The following is a 22,380-nucleotide window of genomic DNA, read 5'->3' as shown; positions in this document are numbered from 1 at the left end:
TAAGTAATTTCTTTGGGACAGGTGGCATTAATTAGTGGCCATAACCTGATTTTTAAAATATTTGAAGTTATAAGTCAACTTATAATCCTAAAAAAATGTAAAGCTTTGGAGATGCTTTCAATTTTAATATGGAAACTTTCAAATGGAAGTGATGCAATCTTACCTTGTTCCATTTTCATAAACTCTGTAGGATGAGTGTTCAGTGACTTTTAAGTTCCATGCTGTATGTTCAATTGCCATCCTATTAAACATTTGTGTTTATTTAAAATTTCCTTCATACAAAAATATAATTTTTTCTGATGGTATTAAAAGCTTGGTGGAGCAATCACTTGTTTCTTTTATTCTTTTATTTTAGCTTAGATATACAATTCAGATCTAATGTGTGCCATAGGCCTTTGCCATCCTCTGTAAAAATGTTATTAGGATAACACACACAATGGTGGGGAAAACACTTCTACAAAGAAAACATGAAAAGTAAGGAAATATAAACATGAACAACTTCTAATATTGTTCTACATATTCTTAGGTATGCCCCAAAATACACTTTACACACACACACACACACAAAAAGCAATATGAAAACCCCATTCAAAATATTTCATGTATTTAAATGTAGATTCATTTAATGCTTTTTTAATTGCACTAATAATATTACAGTGGTTTCCAGTCTAATTGAAGGATAATTAAGTGCAGGACAATACCTAAAAAAAAGTATATCTCTCTTTTTTAATATAATCACTTATGCTAATGCACTATAAATTGAAATGGCAATAATATTGGAGACAAAATGAAGCTTGCAATAGAATTCTGTAATAGTTTAATATATTAGTACCATTCTACATATAGATATAAAAGGAAAACTTTGCTAATAAAAGTTTCGTTTCATTTATTTGCTAATTCAAGTGGCACTTCATCACTACCACCTCCCTGTGGTAAAAATTTTAGTCCATAAAATAAGTTAATTGATTTTGTCCATTAATTTGGTGTGTATGTACACTGGCTTTTTAGGGATTGGATTTCATTCTGACCAAGGGCAGTGCAGTAACCATCTAGTTGATGATTATCATGGCAATTGTGTGCCAAGAACTCTTGTTCTGGCCATCCCAAAGGGTGTATTTGACATTACTTTACTCACTCAATAGATTCACCAACCTCCCCATCACATTTTTGGAAAAGCAAGTCATCTTACAGTCCTTCCATAATTATTCAGCTTGACCTAAACTCAAGACACTTACTCAACTGTGTTCTCTCTTCCTGACTTGCACCACCCAGATTACCACCAATAACCACTACCCACCTGACTCCAATTCTCACCAAACCTCTGGGTCTTACTGATTAATATTATAAGCATAGTTACAACTTTATGCTGTTTAACTCTTACAGTGCACAATTACTGTCATCTATTGTACAAGAATGTGGGTGTCGCATCTATGCCTCTGTAAGCACTATGTACTGAAAATGGCACTCATCTGGGAGAGAAAAATGACTTTCCCCTCCCAAACTCAAGTGCCCTGTCCCTACATGGAGGGATATGAGGGGCAGCAGAAGGCTCTGACTTCTGAAATACATCTCTTTCATCAGGCTCCTATGTTCATGAAACATCTACCATGGGAGGCATCTATTGCAGTTGAGGCATTGCCTCCAGAAAGTCCTTGTAAAAATGTCATTACCAGGAAACAGAACACCAGTATGTAGCCCTCAAACATCTCTCTGTACACATATACTAATTTATGTTAAGATATAATGAAACACAAGATAAAAGTTGTGATCACAATAAGGAAGTATAAATTTGAGAACAAGCAGCACTCTTCCCATAACTTGCCCTGATTAAATTCCTAACAAGGACCATCTCATAATCAATCCTCTTAAAAGTCTTGCCAAACCTCACCTTATTACTATGTCATTTTGTCCTCTATTTTAAGTGCAGTGACAATTTCAGCCCAATCAACCTTAGTTAAAAACAATTCCCATGAGAAGGGATTAAGAAGATTATAAAATAGTCATGAGGATATAAAATACCACATACTCTCATCAATAATATTATGACAATTATGTATGGTGCCAGGTAGAAACCAATATAATAATATTGAAAGTAAACTGTAATTAAAACACAGAAACAAAAAGAAATGAAAACAAATACCACAATCTAAAAGTAAATTCATGCCCCACTTATGCCTCACCTGTTCACTCTGTAGGTACTTTCTGTTCCTAATAACACTCATTTAGGACTAAATCATAACTTTTCCCAGGCTGGCTACTAAACTTTGGTGTTCTATTTCCACATGGAATGTCATGAGGCTACCATAAGACTGCAGTTATCAATGGGTATCTTTGACCCTTCACCAGCTACAAGGACCTTCTACCATTGCCCCTATAAGGTCCTCATTAACATACACTTTATCAGGAAGAGAAAAAGGAGAAATAAAGCGTAGACTTTCTTAACATCTCTTTGGATGTGACTATGAATTTAGATAAAGGTAAATTATGAGATGCAAAGTTAACTTTTTTTTAAAATATATTTTATTGATTTTTTACAGAGAGGAAGGGAGAGAGATAGAGAACTAGAAACATCGATGAGAGAGAAACATCGACCAGCTGCCTTTTGTACACCCCCTACCGGGGATGTGCCCGCAACCAATGTACATGCCCCTGATCGGAATCAAACCTGGGACCTTTCAGTCCGCAGACCAATGCTCTACCACTGAGCCAAACCAGCTTAGGCCAAAGCTAATATTTTGATGGAAATAAAAAATAGAAGTCTAGAGCCATAGGCACTGTCCAGACTGGCTTCTTCTCTAGAGAGTAGTACAGGTGTATATGAGGTCCTGGGAAAATTGGTGAGGTAAGGAACCCCTTAAAAAGAAAGTAGAATTCTATATAATCCTATATAATAAAAGCACATATGCAAATTGACCCAATGGTGGAACAACTGGTCAATATGATGTGCACTGACCACCAGGGAGCAGACGCTCAATGCAGGTGGTCAGTGTGCTCCCATAAGGGGAGCACCACTCAGCCAGAAGTCGGGCTTACACTGCAGGTGGGCCATAAGGAGCAAGGGGTCCCATACTGTGAGAGGGATGTCTGACTGCCACCTTAGGCCCAATCTCCTAAGGCAGTGGTTGGCAAACTGCGGCTCACGAGCCACATGTGACTCTTTGGCCCCTTGAGTGTGGCTCTTCCACAAAATACCACACACATACAGTGCAATTGAAACTTCATGGCCCATGCACAGAAGTCAGTTTTGGTCCTGGGTGAGTCTATTTTGAAGAAGTGGTGTTAGAACATTCAAGGGGACAAAGAGCCATGGTTTGCTGACCACTGCCCGAGGGGATAGGGACTAAGCCAACAGATGGACATCCTCTGAGGAAACTGTGAGAGGGCATGGGCTGGGCTGAGAGACCCCCCCTATCCCCTTCAGTGCATGAATCTAGTGCATTGGACCTCTAGTACTAATATAATCAATCTTACCATCCATTTATAGTCCTAAACATGCAAGTACACTAACTTTACAAGACTAGGAAGTTCTAATAGTTGGAAAAATCCCTCTTGGTAAGTTGCCAGATCTTGGGAGACTTAAAAGGCCAGAAAAACCTTCAATCCAGTTTTGCCATTTTGGAGCCTTTGCTGAAAGGATTCCTAAAATAAAAAGTAATGAGTAAATAAATAAATACCTTTATTCCTCACACTCCCACCTGGAATACTGGACACTCATCCCCAATCCTGAGAACCTGAACATCTTCTTTTGTTTGTCTAAATATTTTTATTGATATGTAGAGAGAGAGGACAACCAGTTAAAAAATAATGGAAGGCTGTACTTGATGACTATCAAATGAAGTGTTAATGAATACCTTAGAATATCTTCTAAAAAACTAAAAACTATACAGTGGCCTATTACTGGTCTCATGCAGACTGAATACAATTATTTTAGAAAAGTAAAACATGAAGAAGAAAAAAAGTTATGATGGCCAGCAAATAATTTCTCATTGTTCCTGATAGATTTCTTTACAAGGAGATGATATTGTTAGCCTACATTAGCATAGTGACATCTGGAGTGTTCTACTCATAAAGTATATTGACCTGGTTTGCCATTGATAAAAGAGGAGCATAGAATATACTGTATATGAAGATGGACAGTCCAGTAAACTAGTGGACCTGTTTTGTTTCTTCACCTAGTCCAGATGCATCAGGTAGGACTGTCACCGTCGAGTTGCTCAGTCATCAAACAGGCACAAAACAGTGGTAGGATATGGTTGGTGATGTTTTATTTTTTAACTAGAGGCCCAGTGCACGAATTCATGCATCACTGGGGTCCCTCGAACTGGCCTGCAGGATTGGCCCAAAACCAGCTTTCTGACTTCCCCCAAGGGTTCCTGGATTGTGAGAGGGCACAGGCCAGGCTGAGGGAACCCAACAGTGCACAATGGGGATCAGGGAGGGACACAGGAGGTTGGACAGCTGGGAAGGGACCTAGGGAGGGCTCCAGAGCATGTCTGACCCATCTCTCTCAGTCCCAATTGTCTGGACCCCAGCAGCAAGCTAACCTGCCAATCAAAGCGTCTACCTCTGGTGGTCAGTGCACATCATAGCAACTGGTCAACCAGTCTACTGTCTGCCCCCTGTGGTCAGTGCACATCATAACGAGCTATTGAGTGTCCTTAGCATATTATTAGCACTTAATGCTTTGATTGGTTGAATGGTTGACCAGATGACCAGGCACTTAGCAAATTAGGCTCTTGTTATATAGGACTAGGAGTCCAGTGCACAAATTTGTGCACCTTGAAAGGAACTGTGGGCAGTGGGGCTGCATTAGGTACAAGGGCAGGTCTTGGCCCATCCTCCTCGACCCCACCTGGCCCCTCCTGCTGTGGCCCCCTGGCCCTCTAACTGCTGGCAGCCCTGCTCCCACATCTTGATGGTGCTGGCCTCGCTTGCACCCACTGATGCAATTGGGGCTGGCACCAGCAGTGGGTGCGAGTGGGTCCAGTGCTGTCAGCTGGTATGAGCAGTGGCTGCTGCCCCAATAGCCCCTCAGGAGCAGAGCTGGTGGCTGCCTCTTGCACCCACTGATGGTGTCAAGTGATTGGGACCTGGCACTGGGCACCAGCAGTGGGTGTGAGCAGGACTGGCACTGGCAGTGGCTGCGAGCAATGGCTCCAGCACCAGCAGTGAGTGCAAGTGGGGCTGGCACCGGCAGCAGATGTTTGCGCCCGGCAGGACCATGATGCACAGGAGCAAAGAATTTTCAGTAACCACCAGAGGCTCACCCCAATGACAGTGACTGGCACCTGGCTTTGGTCTGGCGCCCCCTCTCACCTGCTTCACCGTCCCTCTGCAGCCAACATCAGCCATGTACCGCACACATTCCCTAGTGGTAAGTGCACATCATAGCGACTGATTGTTTGGTTGTTTGGTAGTTCTGCAATTTGGTCTATTTGCATATTAGCCTTTTATTATACAGGATTAATGAGAATACATAAGTATGAAAGATAGAAACCAGAAAGAGACCTTGTACATAACATATTTGGGGTAATGGTTAGAATTTATAAATCTGAGAGAAAAAATTAGCTTACTAAGTGGATAATCAACATCTTGGGAATACAAATTTTATGACCTGAGTTTGGGGTGCATTAGTTAAGCCTGACATAGTGAGGATGGTGGTTGCCAGCCCTTACCTGGTACTTTTGTCTCAGGGACAATTTAGGAAAATTCAGACCAGACTGCACAGGAAGAAGTGCTCGCTCGGCATACACCCAACTCAACCTTCTCTGTGCCATGTGATCACAGGCTGAAAGTGCTTTCTTTAGCGTATCATTGCCTAACCTGTCTTTTGGTAGTCAGTGTACCTTATCAGCCAGTAATTGCAGGTACCTAAAACCTTCTATGCTTCACTACCTAGGCATAATGAGGTGGATTAAGGAAAGGAGACCTGGCTCCTTACAAAGGCCCTTAAATGGATTAGAACGTGTTATTTTTCTGTGCAAACAGCTTAGGACACTTTGAACATATTGTACCTATAATGCCTTGGACTTACCAGCTCTTTCATGCCTGACCTCAAAGCACGCTGCAAACCAAGTGCTTTCTTTGTCTTATAAAGATAGAAAGGGTGGAGTGCAACATAGTAAAATGGAAGCTTGAGTTTACAGTTCTTTTAGGGGGACCATAAATGAGAATAGTTGCTTGCATAATGCAAGTTACCAACAAATAAACAAACAAATCAATAAAAGCTGTGCTGAGGGAAATGAGTTTTACCAAAAAAGGAATCATCTATATTAGCTGTCTAGTTGAATCAAATTCGTATTGTAACTCCTTAATATGCCATTGTCTTGGTCTATGTATACATAAGCCAGTTAATTCATTAAGTTTATTTTATTCTCTGTACAATCACATAAGCTCATGTAAAGACAATTGCTGAGTCATCTGATCCAGGGAACAATGATTAAATTCCAACATATGAGAAAGTCCTAAGTAGACAAAAGTCCAGAAACAGTTCCAAGGAAAATGTGTAGGACAGAAGAGAGGGTCATTACTCACAATCACTTTTTCTAAGAAGCCTCATCATATATACTAGTATAGCCACTTCACAAATATTTGTACTTACTATGTGCCAAGTACTGTTTTAAGCACTGAGAAGAGAGCAGGGAAAGAAAAGAGAAAGTTCCTGAAGAACCTAGAAAAAAAAAATGAAGGATCTGGTTATAACCTGAAAGACTCCAGTATTTAGGTCAGTATCAGAGGAGAAAGCAGCTAAAGAGATGGAAAAGGAATAGCCAGTGAGGCAGGAGCAAAACCAGGACAGTGTAATATCACAGAATGAAAAAAAAATAAAGGGCATGGAAAAGGAGGGATGTTAACTGATTAGAAAGCATTTGAGGCCTGGCCAGTGTTGCTCAATTGGTTGGGTGTCATCCTGGGCACCGAGGTGCTGCAGACTTATTCTTCCAGGTATAAATTCCAGGTCAGCCACATGCCTTGATTGAGGGTTTGATCCCCAGTAGGCAGCCAATGGATATTCTTCTCTCACATAGATTTTCTCTCTCTCTTTCCCTCTCCCTTCTTCTCTCTCTAAAAATTCAATAAGTAAGTGAGAATCAGAAAACATATGTATAGGGAGAAAATACAAATGTCAATAGATTGGATAGCTAAGTGCAAAGAATTGCTCTAGTTATAGAATAGGGTCCTGAAGATCAGACTTTGAAGGCAATGTAGTTACAGTGTTGAGAAGAATATGGTGGGTGACTAAGGAACCTAAAATATAGTCAGGAAATCACTGATGGTAGCAAAAAGGCAAAAGAATAGACTGCCAATGTGTAAACCTGAGTAGAATGTACAAATGGAACTTATAGAATATATGGGTATTAATTACAGAATAATTTAAGCTGCTATAATAAAGAGACCACAAACACAGTGGCCTCAATAAGATAAAAGTCTCTCTCTCTCTCTCTCTCTCTCTCTCTCTCTCTCTCTCTCTCTCTCTCTCTCTCTCTCTCTCTGTCTCTCTCTCTCTCATGATAAATCGGATATAGGCAAGAAGACCAAAGAAATAGGTTGCTGTGCTGCCTGAGGTCATTCAGAGATCCAGCGACTCTGCCTTGTTTTCCTAGCACTTGGATGTAGCTCTCATTTCTGTGGTGAAAGCTGCTTCCTCTTAAGAAAGTGAGCATATTACTTCTGCTTACACACAATTGACCATATCTTAGCATTATGGGCACACCTCAATAGTCTGTGGTTGATTGGCCACGTGCCTAGCCAAACCTCAAAGGTTTCTATTAGTAAAGGAAGAAGGGGGAGCGAGGACAATGGAGAACAATTAAAATCTCTCCCACAAATACTAAAGTCACCAAGAATAAAAGCAACGTGGTAATGGATATATTTCCATGAATTGGAGTTTTTATTTCATAGAAATTATGACTTCATCAATTCCTATATTTATTTATAAAACTCAGTTATTGAGTTTTTGCTCTGTACTATTGGCATTAAAAATAAAACATCCAGTTATTTCTACCAGCAAAAGTAGAAATAGCTGAGAACTGCAATTCAGGGTAAGCATACTATAGCAAAAAAAATGTAGATAGATAAGTTCAGCAAACTAAGGAGAGGAAAATTATAGAGAAAAATGAAGGAGTTGAGAGGGGTTGTATGGAAGCGTTGAACAAAAGTCCACTGGAGAGAAGTGAGACTCCTGAGTGGCAATGGCGTCTCATTGGCTGAGCTGCGTCTCATTTGGCTGGGCAAAAGGAAAATCTTCTTCCTGCTGGGGTAGTAGAGTAATGACACTTCTTGTTGGGAATGCAAGGTAAGCCTCTTCCTCTTGGGGTGTTTAATTGATGGTATCAGTGCATGAGGTTCCTGTTATTTATTTTCACAGTATCAAGATATAAACAAGGGCTGAAACTGGTTTGGCTCAGTGGATAGAGCATCAGTCTGCGGACTGAAAGGTCCCAAGTTCAATTCCGGTCAAGGGCATGTATCTTGGTTGCGAGCACATCCCCAGTGGGAGGTGTGCAAGAGGCAGCAGATCGATGATTCTCTCTCATCAATGTTTCTAACTCTCTATCCTTCTCTTCCTCTCTGTAAAAAATCAATAAAATATATTTTTTTAAAAGATAGAAATGAGGAATACTTATAAGGTTCTAACTCAAACTCTTTGTCAGAGGATCTAAACAATCAAACAATATAGCTAATGTTATAAAGGATTATAGACACTATGTCAGAATAATGTCCGTAATAAAGAATGCATTCTCTCTGGGTCAGATGATCACAAGGAGGAGTGAGGAAAAACTTCATGGAGAAGGTGTGGCAGGAAGAGTATCAGTGTAGTGATCTCTGTTATGTTGTCGTGTGGCTTTACAGGGCTCTGCAGTGACACAGTGCTTTCACATTCACTCTCCCATATGCTCCTCTAACCATTCTTTGTGGGGTGTTGGCCCAGTGGCACGATTTACATTTTATAGATAAGTAAACTGAGGTTCTGTCACTTGCCTGAAGGCTCAGTTAGTAAACAGCAAAACTGTTTCTTTTTATTTTTTAAAATATTTATATTTTATTGATTTTTTACAGAGAGGGATAGAGAGTTAGAAACATCGATGTGAAAGATACACTGATCAGCTGCCTCCTGCACACTCCCTGCTGGGTATGTGCCCACAACCAAGGTACATGCCCTTGACCACAATCAAACCTGGGACCCTTGAGTCTTCAGGCTGAGCCAAACCAGCTAGGCCCAAAGCTGCTTCTAAAGTCCAACCTCATGATTTATAGGAGCAGGAGTCTTCCCAAGATGTTATGCTTAGGATTATGAAGAATGGACTTAGAAGAATAAGATGTGGAGAGGTTTTGTGTGTGTGTGTGTGTGTGTGTGTGTGTGTGTGTGTGTGTGTGTGAGAGAGAGAGAGAGAGAGAGAGAGAGAGAGAGAGAGAGAGAGAGAGGTTTTGTGTGTGTGTGTGTGTGTGTGTGTGTGTGTGGATTCTAATTATAAAAAAAAGTAATTTGAAAAGCAATTGTTTATTAACTGGAGAAATAGGTCAATGCACAGCAGACCACACAAGGTGGAATTCTAGAGAAGAGAGGAAGCAAGCCAGCTATTGCATTATTCTCATTTTTCCCCCAATGGAGGCAATTTACAATTATATAAGGCACCATGCTCCTGAGGCATAGTATACCAAAATAACTTAAAGTGACATTACATGGCTTAAGCATTCACTTCTTCCACCAACTTTGGCTCCCAAAAAGATATAGCTATTTCCAGAAATCTAATTCAATCTCAAAAAATAAAGATTTGCAAAAGAACTGGAAAAGCAATTTTGAAAAGAAGTTCTAAAAGTGTTGTTTTGAGCAGTGACAGCATCTTTAGCTTCCCAAGATATCTACGTGGAAGCAAATAATGGGTGAAGACCCCAGCATAGGTGAAAGTGCAACCATGTTAACTTACTGCCAGATCTTGGAAATTGTTCCATTTATCTCTCTATCACCTTTTGAAGGTTGTGTTACTCCTATTTACTAAGACAAAGAAAAACAAGGAACAAACAGAATCTAGATTAAAAAGTGTATTGGATCTCTAATGCGTAAGAGTTGAGGCTGAATTCCACTTACTTCATTCAATAAGCTTTATTGTCTCCTCCCAAGTGTTAAACCCTCTAGCTCTGGGTAGAGAACACAGACTTTTCTCTGTCTGTCTTGCTTTTTCTGTGTCTTCTTAGAAAACAGTTTGCTGCTCTCATCAAATTCACAGAATCAAATGGGCAGGGCTAATATGTCAGACACATAAACAAACTTGACTGATAAATCTCAAAGGGAAGAGCAGAGGGAAAGAGATTAATCAAAGAACTTATATGCCTGTATGCTTAACCCAGGAACACAGAGAGTAGTGTCGTGAAGGCCTGGGGAAGGGTGGGAGTGGGTGGAGGGGGTCAATGGAAGAATAAAAGGGGACATCTGTAATACTTTCAATAATAAAAATGGATTTTTTAAAAAAAGAAAGCATGCCAAAAATTCCATACTGTTAGCATGTGCAGAGGAAAACTTATCCTTGGGATAAATCAATAAAAGAAGTTTAGGTGAAAACTTGAAAAGTGAATAATGTTCATCAAGCTTGTGGGAATTATTGGTTGGAGGGAGGGAGAAAATTGGAGCACAGTATTAGTAAAATGTTAAATTTGCTGATTACCAATGGCAGGCATTGATCAAACTCACCCTCTAAATTATATTGCCTTCAGGACAGATAGTATCCAAACACCATAATTTTTATTTAAAGGCCTAAAAGCATTTGTGAATATTATCAAAATTCTATTATAAATTCTAGTATTCACTGGAAATGGTCAAATATTGATCCAGTTTTCACGAAGAGGAGAAAAATCATTCTGGAAAGTGAAATTAGTTAACTTCACCTCCATCTTTGGTAAAATTTTGGAGCAACGAACACAACAAGCATGAGTAAACTGAGCTATGATCTATCTTAGAGCATAGATCTTCCCCAATCACCCCAATGTCCTTGGTCAGTCCTGGCCCAGAGTCTCTAGGCTAGGTGAGCCCTATCAGATAAGAAAAACCCGTGGCACATTTCCAAATAACTGGCTAAAATAAAATTTTTAAAAAACTACATGATTCTTATTCTTCTGCGGAGAAGGTAGAAGAACCTCAAAGCAAAGGCTTCAAATAGGTAGATCAGAAGTAGATTAAATATTCTTTCCAGTGATTGTTAGTAATATGAGAAGCCTTTCCATAGTGAAACAATGCGGTTCAGGACCCTTTCTGTTTGGGATGTGGAGCATATGAAATGGTAGTTAGAATACTCAAACTTCCTTTGTACTAAATAAACCACCAAACTTTTATTGCTCTAAGCAAGTGGAAAAAATACCCCAAACTAAAAATTACACAGAGCACACAAAAGCATCACAGATGACTCTCGGGAAGGAAAAATGCCCTAGGCTGGGCACTGCTAATTTTCTTCTTTTCAGCTGATCTATTACCTGTTGGTTAATGCAAAGCATTAACAGTTGTTGTGACTATAAAAGAGATAAGAGGGCACATGTATAAAAATATGATTCTCCACACAATTTGGAAACATCAGTGTTCTCACGCTTTCCTAAATTTCTGGATGGAAATCACTAAGTGCTGACTCATATCTAATGAAACCTTCGTTTCCTAATGTTACTTATGCTGCCCCTTGAGTAGTATCTCATCAGGGAATTGTAGAGAGTAATACACTTGAATTAACATGTTCTTTTTGGGTTTAAAGTTCAACTTGGAAACAAAGGAACAGACTAGAGAGCCCCCAAGTAAACCCATACTTATATGGTCAATTAATTTATGACAAAGGAGACAACATATACTATGAGGGAAAGCATTCTTTTTAGTAAATGATGTTGGAGGAGAAAAAAATGAAACCAGGCTACTTTCTTACAGCGTATATAAAAATTAAATTATGGATTAAAGACTTGAATATATGACCTGAAATCACAAAACTCCTAGAAGAAAACATACTCAGTAAACTTTTTTGGCATTAGTCTTAGCAATATTTTTCTAATATATCTCCTCAGACAAGGGCAACAGTAAACAAATGTGACTATATCAAACAAATAAGCTTTTTTGCACAGCAAAGGAAACTATCAAAAAATCGAAAGGCAATCTATTAAATGGGAGATGTTTGCCAATTACATTCTGATGAGTTAATTTCCAAAATATGTATAAAGAACTCATACAACTCAATATCAAAAAAGGAAGAAAAAATAGTAATTTCTCCAAAGAAATATTCCATGGCCAACAAACACATGAATCACTAATCATTAGGAAATGCAAATCAAAATCAAAATGAGATATCACCTCATACCTGTCAGAATGGTATTATGAAAAAGACAACAAAAAACAAGTGTTCACAAGGATGTTCAGAAAAAGGAATCTTCCATCCTCTATGGGAAACAGTATGAAGGTTTCTCCAACAATTAAAAATAGAACTACCATACAGCATAGCAATTCCACTTCTGGGTATTTTTCAAAGAAATTAAAAATACTAATTCAAAAAGATATATGCACCACTATGTTCATTGCACCATTATATACAATAGCTAAGATATGGAAGCAACCTAGGTGACCATCAACATGTATAATAGAATATAAAGAAGAATGAAATCGTGCTATCTGCAACAAAATGGATCAACTTAGAGAGTATTATGCTAAGTGAAATACATCAGAAAGAGAAAGGCAAATGTATGATTGTACTTATATTTATAATCTGAAAGACAAAGCAAACAGACAAGCAAAACAAAACAGAAACAGATCTATAGATAGAATAAACTGATGGTTGCCAGAAGGAAGAGGCATGAGTCATAAAAGATAAAGGGAATTAAAAGGAACACATTTCCAGTTCTAAAACAAATAAATCGTTGGGACATAATGTACTAGTATAATATAGGTAATATAGCCAATAACACAATAATGACTTGGTATGCTACAGAAGGCTACTAGATTAACCTTAAAAGTGATGAACACTTTTAAGGCATACAGATATTGAATTGTAATACACCTGAGACTAATATAATATTGCATTTCAACTATACTTTAATAAATAAATAAACAAACACATAAAAGCACAGTCAATTTATAGGGGAAAAATTATATAATAGAAAAGTGAAATTAAATAAGAGATGCAGAGTGCTGCCAATCAATACAAAAGCCAAAAGTACCAGTTTAGGAATCTACTCACTTCCAATGGAATGCCACCTCCTATGGCTTTGAGTCTAGTCTGGATACAGTGACACAGAAACCTAGGGACAACCCAGAAGCCAGTCTGATTGTGACAGGTCAGCAGAGACAGAAACAGGGAAAGATCTACCTGGGGAGGCATGGGCATGGGCAGTGTTACCCATGGTCTAGTAGTATTGAAGCAGCAAGGCCAGTGATGATATTTGGGCCCACCAATCAGTGCAGTGCAGGCAGTGGCATTTCTACCAGCTCTTTCATACTGTGGTTTTAGCAATAATTCTCATCACCTGCCTTTCCTCAGCTGTGTTCACTCTCTAAGTCTCTCAGTCAGTCTTCCCTTCTAATCTAAGAGCTACGCATTGTCCTTCCACTAAATATCCTTCCTGCTTACATTAGAGAAGGTTAGGGATTTAAAAAATAAATACAAAGTTCTGAGTGACCTCCATCCTGATTAGCGGACCAATCAACTCTATTTTATACTTCACAGGTGAACAGTCAACCTTTGCTCACCATGAAAGTCAAAGTAGGCTGAAGAAACAAGTTTGTAGCCAGATGTGAAAGTGACCAGATAAGAAAGGTCAATGAAAGCAGTGTTGCATCACTCATTTGAATAGGAAACAAAGGGACTGTGCTCTCAAGTCATCCTCCACCAAGGCAGAATCCCAGATAATATATCTTGAAAGCAATGAAATGTAATAGGAACAAAGGCACTACTTCCTTTGGGGAAATTGAGCATCACAAAGTTGACTAGTTTAATATCTTGTGCTCTGAAGAAGGAAGAACACGCACGTGCGTGCGCGCGCGCACACACACACACACACACACACACACACACACACACACTCGACCACCCAAGCAGGCTGGATGTTGCTTGTTTTCAGAGTTCTTTGGTTCATGTTTATTCTCTAACAGGTGAAGATTTTAATGGACATTTAATCACTTGCTGTAGACTTCAAGTAATTTAACATATGTGGAAGAACAACAGAGATCCTAGTGACATCTCCATAAATAGATGGCAGATAAATTATAGATACATAGATGATAGATGAAGATAGATAGATAGATAGATAGATAGATAGATAGATAGATAGATGAAGATAGATAGATAGATAGATAGATAGATGATAGATAGATAGATAGATAGATAGATAGGAAGAAAGGAAGGAAGGAAGGAAGGAAGAAAGAAAGAAAGAAAGAAAGAAAGAAAGAAAGAAAGAAAGAAAGAACGAAAGAAAGAAAGAAAGAACGAAAGAAAGGAAATAAATCCACTTGGCTAACTTTTATCATGAATGCCCTCTGAGAATCTGAGTCAGGGTTTCAACCTGGAATCTGAAAATTCACTTTAGAATTTTATTCCACTCTCTTCTGTATGGTGCCAGAGTCATTTTATGATGGGTGCCTGTATATTGGTTTATCATTACAATTCCAAAATGCCTTAGAGCTCCTTTAGCTCATGTGAAAATCAGAGAGATAAAGTTTATCCAAGAGCATATAGCCAGTGACTGGTGGAGTCAGAATATTTTTTTTGCCCACGTAAAACTTCTTTTGAACAAAATTAAATTCCCCTTTATTTAGGAACTATACTGAGCCAAAGTACCAGGCACACAGGGTTTGGGAAGACCCAATTGTAATGTTGACTTCTCTTGATGGCCTCTCTGCTCCATCGACTTTCCACGTTAGTATTTGGTAGACCTTTACTTGGCTCTTTGACTCTGATAATCCCACTGTAATGTGAGTCCTTGAATGCAGATATCACATCTTCACTTTTACACCTACTGTGCCAAATGCATCCTAGGCACTGAATAAAGGAGCAGGAATGAACACCAAATGCTCTATGACTTGATGCAAACTTAATGCACCTTACTTTTCATGCCCCATTTGTTAATAATATTATAAATTAATATCTATTATATTTGTATAACATTGGTGAAACCAAAGAATATGTTTAGCACTAAGCTGTGAGCATCTTGAGAGCAGAGGCTACACCTTTATTAGTCTGTGTCTTCTCCAGTACCTAATACAATGCCCGGTACCCAATATGTGTCTGTTCAATGAATGAGTAAATGAAGAGCTACTTCTCAAGTAAGTTCTGGCACCCTAGTGGCCCCAGTTCATCTCTTACATTAGAGGAGTACCAGGGGTGTCTCACGTTGGTTCTACCTTACATCTTTGGCAAGAAAATGGTAGCATTTTGGGGGAGACCAAATACCCTGCTCTTCTAGCATGATGTGCTTCAGCTTCTGCACCTCTTTATGTGCTCAATGGTTTGAGAACCACCTGTTAATGCTTATAAGAGAACATCTTGCTCGGTGATAATATTCCTCCTATAAATCATTGGAGTAGAAGATATTAAACAGGAATGTTAATTCCACAAAGATGTGTGTTGTTGTGTTTCTGAGAGTTCAAAGGGGAAGGTGGAATGATTTAAATTGCATTCATCCACTCACACATTTATTGAACATCCACTATGTGCCAGGTGAGTGAAGAGGATACAGAGATGAGTAGTAAATTGGTTTTGCTGTCAAGGAGCTCATAGTCAGATGGGGAAGACAGGCACATAAATAGGTAATGTGATATAATGCTAACATTTCTTGCATAGACTTATGAACAAAGCACTTTTTGTCAATTTCACCAGTTCAATCTTCCTCCCAAAATCCTCTCAGCATTTCCTACAGAGGGAATCACTCAGCAGGGCTCTGGATTTCTAAATATTCTAAATTCTAATTGGCCTTCAGCAATTCAAATTTAACACTATGTGGGTGCTCAGGAAAGAAACTTCTCCAAATTGATCTATGCTTCAGAGAGGGAAAAAAAAATTATAATAACAATAACTATTTTCCAGAAACCTATATCTCCTCTTGGGGGAAAACAGCAAGCAAGCACACAAATACCTTTAAAACAAATGTGTCAGAAGCAGGACTCAATAAAGCATGGATGTAACATGAAACAAGTCACATAATGGAGCTGATTGTGTTGTTGGGCACAGGTTTTGAAATCCTTCTTCCAGCTCTTGCTGTGGCCCCAGGTTAAAAATCTGCAATGTGTTAAGCAATAGTAACCTTTAAGGTAAGAGGGTCAACTTACTCAATATGGTTTTACTCGGGAGCAGAAACTGGGACCAACCAAATGTCAAGTGCCTGCTACCAATGGTAAACCACTCTCCTGTATAAGGAGTCATAGAAATGTTACTTTTCCCCTTAGAAATAAATAAACCTATTTCAATACCTGAATTCTCATGAATCTAAGTAATGCAATTGGCTTCACAATTTTTTTAATGCATACGGCCAAGGATTAATGCCTCTATAACATTATTTTCACTCTACTTAAGAATGTCTAAGCATTTAAGTGCATTTAGTAAATTTCTCAGCCTGCCTTGAAATGAGACATGTTCAAGATATTTTTTTTTTCAGAATGTGTAATAATCTAGATAGAATGTACAATGGGGGAGTAGGCCCCCCCAATTTCTTTTAAAAATTGAAACAACCTTGAAAAATCAAAATGTCAGATGGTTTACTTACTGATTACAAGGTCATGATTTTGGGGCTCATTTCTTTACTTGCTACCAATATTGAAATCCACATCACTTCAAAATATTGGAATGCATTGCTGCCAGTTGAAGACTGACACAAAGCAATACTTTTTTTTTTCAAGTTAGACATTGTATTTGGATCTTTGCTAAGTCTTCATTTTTGAACAAGTAAAAGGAAGGACTAAATAAGCTTGCACTTTATTACTGGATAAAAATAAGGTCTTTACCTTTTAAAATTTATTATGTATTGGTTTCTGTACAATTTAATGATTAGACGATCATGTATGTTACATTGTGCCCTTGGTATTTCCAACACCCCATCTGACACCAAAGTGAAGACAATATTATTGATTATATTTCCTATACTTTAGTTACTTCCCTGTGACTATTTTGTAACTACAAATTTGTGCTTCTTAGTCCTCTATCTCTTTAACCCTGTGCTCCAACTCCTTCCCCTGGAAGCCACCAGTTCTTTCTCTATATCTATGAGTCTGTATCAATTTTGTTTAAAACAAAGTCGTTTTACTTGATGACAACTCATTATCTCAGCCTCACTCTCTGCATTTGGAGCAGACAAGGAAAGAGAATCCAGCATTGGGACTCTCAGACACTTGCTCCAGTCATTGCACTTTTCTTTTTTATTTTATTTTTTACCCTAGTGGGTATCATGCCCTATGTCGTGAAGAAAGAGCAATCAAAAGAAATTGGTTCTGAAAGATATTCGATTCCCCTAGATATTTCACAGCTATTCAGCCAGTGCATTTGGGGGGATAAAAATGCCATGTTCCTTATTGTTTCTTTAGTCCTTACATTTCTCCATCTCTGGTTAATCTGTACATTTCCTCTAGCCTGTTTTTAAAGTATCATGTTAAAACAGAGAAAAAATTGCAAAAGCTGAAGGTAATGATCTTGGGAATTTTTTGACAAGTTATATCATGGGAGATGGGCCAAAATGTCAGTTTGGGGAAACTATAAGACAATGAAATCTTATCTTTCTCTCTCAGTCTGGAGAAAAGTGAAATTGTGGCCAGCCATACAATTTATAAGGTTCATGCAGTACTCTAGTCTGAGTAGAAAATGGCTTTGAACTTGGTCAAAGGTCAAGTAAAAAGCTGCATGCAAGAGGCTTTATCATGGTGCCCATTATAATAATGGAGATGGATGGATGGATAGATGGATGGATGATAGATAGATGATAGATAGATAGATGATAGATAGATAGATAGATAGATAGATAGATAGATAGATAGATATAGCAAGGTAGCTTAAAATGTGTCTGATACTGTTTTAAATCTATACTAGCACTTTTTAATTTAACACAGTACTCACAATAAGATTATGAGGCAAGTAATATTTAAGATCAACCATACAGATTATAAAGATTAGCTGTAGAAGTGAGAGAGAAACCAAAGATTGTATCAAGCAGAATGAGATTATTAGGTCTAAAATAATTTTTGAATTCTTTTTAGGAAAAGTGGGGATTGCTCAGTGAGAAAATATAGACTCTATGAACCACCTCTTTTTTTTGCCATATCACATAATAAAACCTTATCAATTTGTCCTAATTAAGTGTAAATTATGTGTTGTGAGGCAATTCTAAATTAAAGAGAAACTTCTATAAAAAAAGGCACTTTGAAGAAAATATGATTGAATTAATCCAAGTTCATAAAGTAAAACAACTGAATACCTCTTTATTACTAGAAAGAAGTATTGTCTGTATTAAGGATTTTGTAAAATTACTGATGAATATACATAATAAAATCCTGCTCGGGTCAGTGGTTGAGCATCAACCTATAAACCAGGAGTTTTGGTTTGACTCCCATTCAGGGCACATTTATTCTTAATAAAAAATACTGCAGGCAGGTCCATAAGAGCCTTACAAAATTTTCTCAGAACAAAATAATATCCAAGTCTTCAGAAGATGACCCATAGAGAAATTCTATTTTGTTTGATTACAGTATAGTCTCTACTATTAATATTTCTATAAACTGAGTAAAAGTCTTCTTCACCCCTTTTCTATATAAGAATTACTTTACAGAATGAGCTACTGACTTTATGTTATGCCCAGTGCAAGTGGAATGCAAGAGTAGAATTGAAATATTTCAAATCTATTTGGTTATTTTTGTAATTTTAAAGTACAAAATTTTATTTAAAGCTCTCTTTGTTATTTCCCAACTCATTAATGCCTCACTCATTTTCCACCACCTGGCCTACATTCCTGCACCATAGTTCTAGTTATCAAGTAGTAAATGGATAATGCTTTGCATGGATAATCTCAATCTGCATAGTAATTTTATGAAATGGTAATTTTGTTATGTCCATCTTAGAGAAGGAAAATGGAAGCATAGAGAGGATAGAAAATTTGCTAAAGTTGTGCAGGTAATACAGTCAGGTATTAAATCCTATGACCTTAACCACTTTGCTATTGAACCTTCCAATCTAACTGTGTAGCCATGGAACACACACTGGAGTTGACTTAATAGTAACTGTCAAGATTAGATTGTGCATATCTCTTCCTACATTTTCATTAGGGCATATCACACTGGTTGCTTGAAACTGGCTATGGTGAAAGTATTTACAATATGAAAATTAGTAACACTATAAACTAAGGCTTTATTTTTCCATGGGGAAATGGTTAAGTATTTATCAACATGATAGTTAGCACCATCTTTCCAAATCCATGGAAGCTCTGGAACTAAGAAATTCCAGTCCTGTGCTGTTGGACAAGAACATCCTAGCAAACTATAATATACTATTAAGTTAATCCTTTACTGCTTATTATGTTGAATAGAAGTAAGCTAGCCCAGTGTGTATTACACAGATGTGAGAACTAGTTAACTCACAGGCTGTATATAGTTTAACCTCTATGTTGACATGATACTCGAAGTGTTTCCCAAAGTGTGGTATGCATACCCCCAAGGGTACGGGTATGCATTGCACCGGAGTTTGGTGGGGATATGCACTGCACCATGCTTAGCTGCGCCTAATTCTACATTCTCATGAGTATGAGGGGTACTCAGCGTTACGAAAATTATAGAAGAGGTACACATACCGTATGTCAAAAGTTTGGGAAACACTGGTAGATGAAAGGAGTGACTACTGTCATCAGGCAAGATTTTTTGCACCACTCACATACTCTCAGACTCACCTTTGCATTCAGTCCTAACAAGTCAATGGTTTTGCTCAAACTTCTAGATGCACTCTGACAGTGAGTGCCTGAATCTCACATAAACAATGGTGACACTCGCTACTGTCGCAGTGTTCCTGGGACACTACCTTGGGCACTTCTTGGTATCTGCACAGGCACTGCTCTACACTATAGGGTATTTAAACTTGGGGTAACTGTCCACCAACAGAGCATGGCAGGTAATGACTGCTTTTCTCTATTGAACCAAACCTGGCTGATAAATGTGAAATGCTTCCTATATTACTTCTGAGAAGGTCCCAGGACAATGAGCGCCAGATAGCCACAGCATTGGTCAACTCAACAATGCATCCTTATACTAGCTTTCCTTCCTTCTCTCATTCCTCTCCTCCTCTGTATTTCAGTCCTATTTTGTGGTATCAACCTACACATTAGCCTTTGCCTCTGACTTCACTTTAGGGGCTAGAACTTCCCTCTTTGAGAACCTCTCACAGCCCACGCAAAAAAGGCCTACATTTGCACCAAAAAAAAAAAAAAAAAAAAAGTAGGATATTTTCCTTTCCAAGAACTTGGAAATATATGGCATTCTTAACAAGTGTTGGTCCTCTCAAGGAACTTACAAATTCTAGCAAGAAAAATTATCATTAAGCAAATATTTATTTATTTATGTGTTTGCTTGTTCGTTTGTTTGTTTGTTTGTTTGTTTTAGAGAAAGGGGGAGGGAGTGAAATGGAAAAATAAAAACATTGATGAGAGAGGAACATCATTGATCAGCTGCCTCCTGCATGCCCTAAACTGGGGATCAAGCCCACAACCCAAGCATGTACCCTAAGCAGGAATCAAACTGGCAACCACTTGGTTCCTGTTTGAGCCACACTGACAGGACTAAGTATTTATTTTTTCCTCTAATAAGTGTTACAAAGGAGACCAGTTAATTTATCTCAGTTAATTGGGGAGTACATAATAGCCAACACTTCACTTTCTTAGTAGTCCCTGCAATGCTCCTTTGTAGAAGGAGGGCTCCTGGCCTCCCTTGCCCAAGGCAATGAATTATCAGCATTAAAAATCATAATCACCATACTGGGGTGGCACAGGTCATCCCTTAAAAAATCCAATCAGAAATCACAACAGCCAATCCAAGGGGGAAAAAAAAAAAGCAATCCTTTCATAAAAGAGAAACAAACCTTACTACTCAGATAAATTTCCCCGTGGAAAATACAAATCCCCAATTACTGCCCAACATGTGCAAGATATAAAGCCTCACTTGGAGCTAAGGACCTGCACGATATTTAACAAATTACCAAAATCACAGCATGTTGGATGGAGACTCAGGACCAGACCAGGCAGGGGGAAAAAGAAAAAAAAGCCCCATAGTGGTTACTTTCAAAATCCTACATGAAGCCAACTAACTTTTTTTTAAATCTCCATTTTCTTTCCAGATTTTCCCCATTGACAGACTCCATGGACCCAGCTGATGATGGAGTTGAAATAGAATGAATCGAATTATCTTGGATGTCTGATTTTAAGTTTTAAGCTTCCTTGATTCTTTTCTAGAGCTTTTTTCTTCGATGATAAAGGCATTTAGAAGACCAGAATAAGAAAAAAATGAAAAATATTGATCTTCTAAACTCTCATATTGGTTTCAGTCACCACTATTTGGGGTAACAGAGAACAATGATGCTACAACTTGAGTATATCTTGGTGTTGCAATGTAAAAAGTGTTCCATTCCACACATAAATTTAGTTCCTGCCTTAATTAATTACTTCAACAAACATTATTGAGAACCTAAAATTACCAGGCAGTGTGAGGCTTCTGGAATGTAACTGTCAACACTCATTTTTCCAATGTCCACCACTTTCAAGTCACAATAAATGGTACATCAGTAATGACTGTAAAATTTGGTCTTGAATCTGACCTACTTTTCACAGGCACATGAGCTTGAACATAGATTTGCAACCAGCATCTCAGAAAGAGTTTTCAACAGAAGAAATCACAGCTCCACAGGCTGTTAGAATTGTATTGGGCCTCAGAACATAATCTAATTCACTTGCCTATTTCACAAGTGAGGGAAAAGATTCCCAGAGAGATGAAGTGGCTTGCTCAAATATATGTAACATTTAACTGGGAGGTTAGCATTGATACATTCTGGTTCTTCTAAAATCATCCATAGCTGTTCTTTCCCCCAGCCTCCTATTTAATTCATTCACCAAATGCTGGGGGATAAAATGATGAACAAAACAGAAAAGGTTGCTGTTTAGCTTTGAGACTTTAAAACCCAGTTCTTGAGACATATATAAATAAAATAGTCTCTCAAATAAACATAAATAAATAAATATTATACATACATATATACATATTCCTTTGCAATTTTTTCTTCATTAATTATGTGAAAGCTATGTCTGATTTATGTGGGAAACCTGAAAATACTTCTCTAAAAAAGTAAGCAGAGGGGCATGGCCAGGTAGCTCACTAGGTTAGAGTGTCATCCCAATACACCAAGATTAGGG

Source organism: Pipistrellus hanaki, assembly GCF_964339955.1.
Source record: "Pipistrellus hanaki genome assembly, chromosome: 7".
Taxonomy (NCBI): Eukaryota; Metazoa; Chordata; class Mammalia; order Chiroptera; family Vespertilionidae; genus Pipistrellus; species Pipistrellus hanaki.
This window is presented reverse-complemented; position numbering follows the sequence as displayed.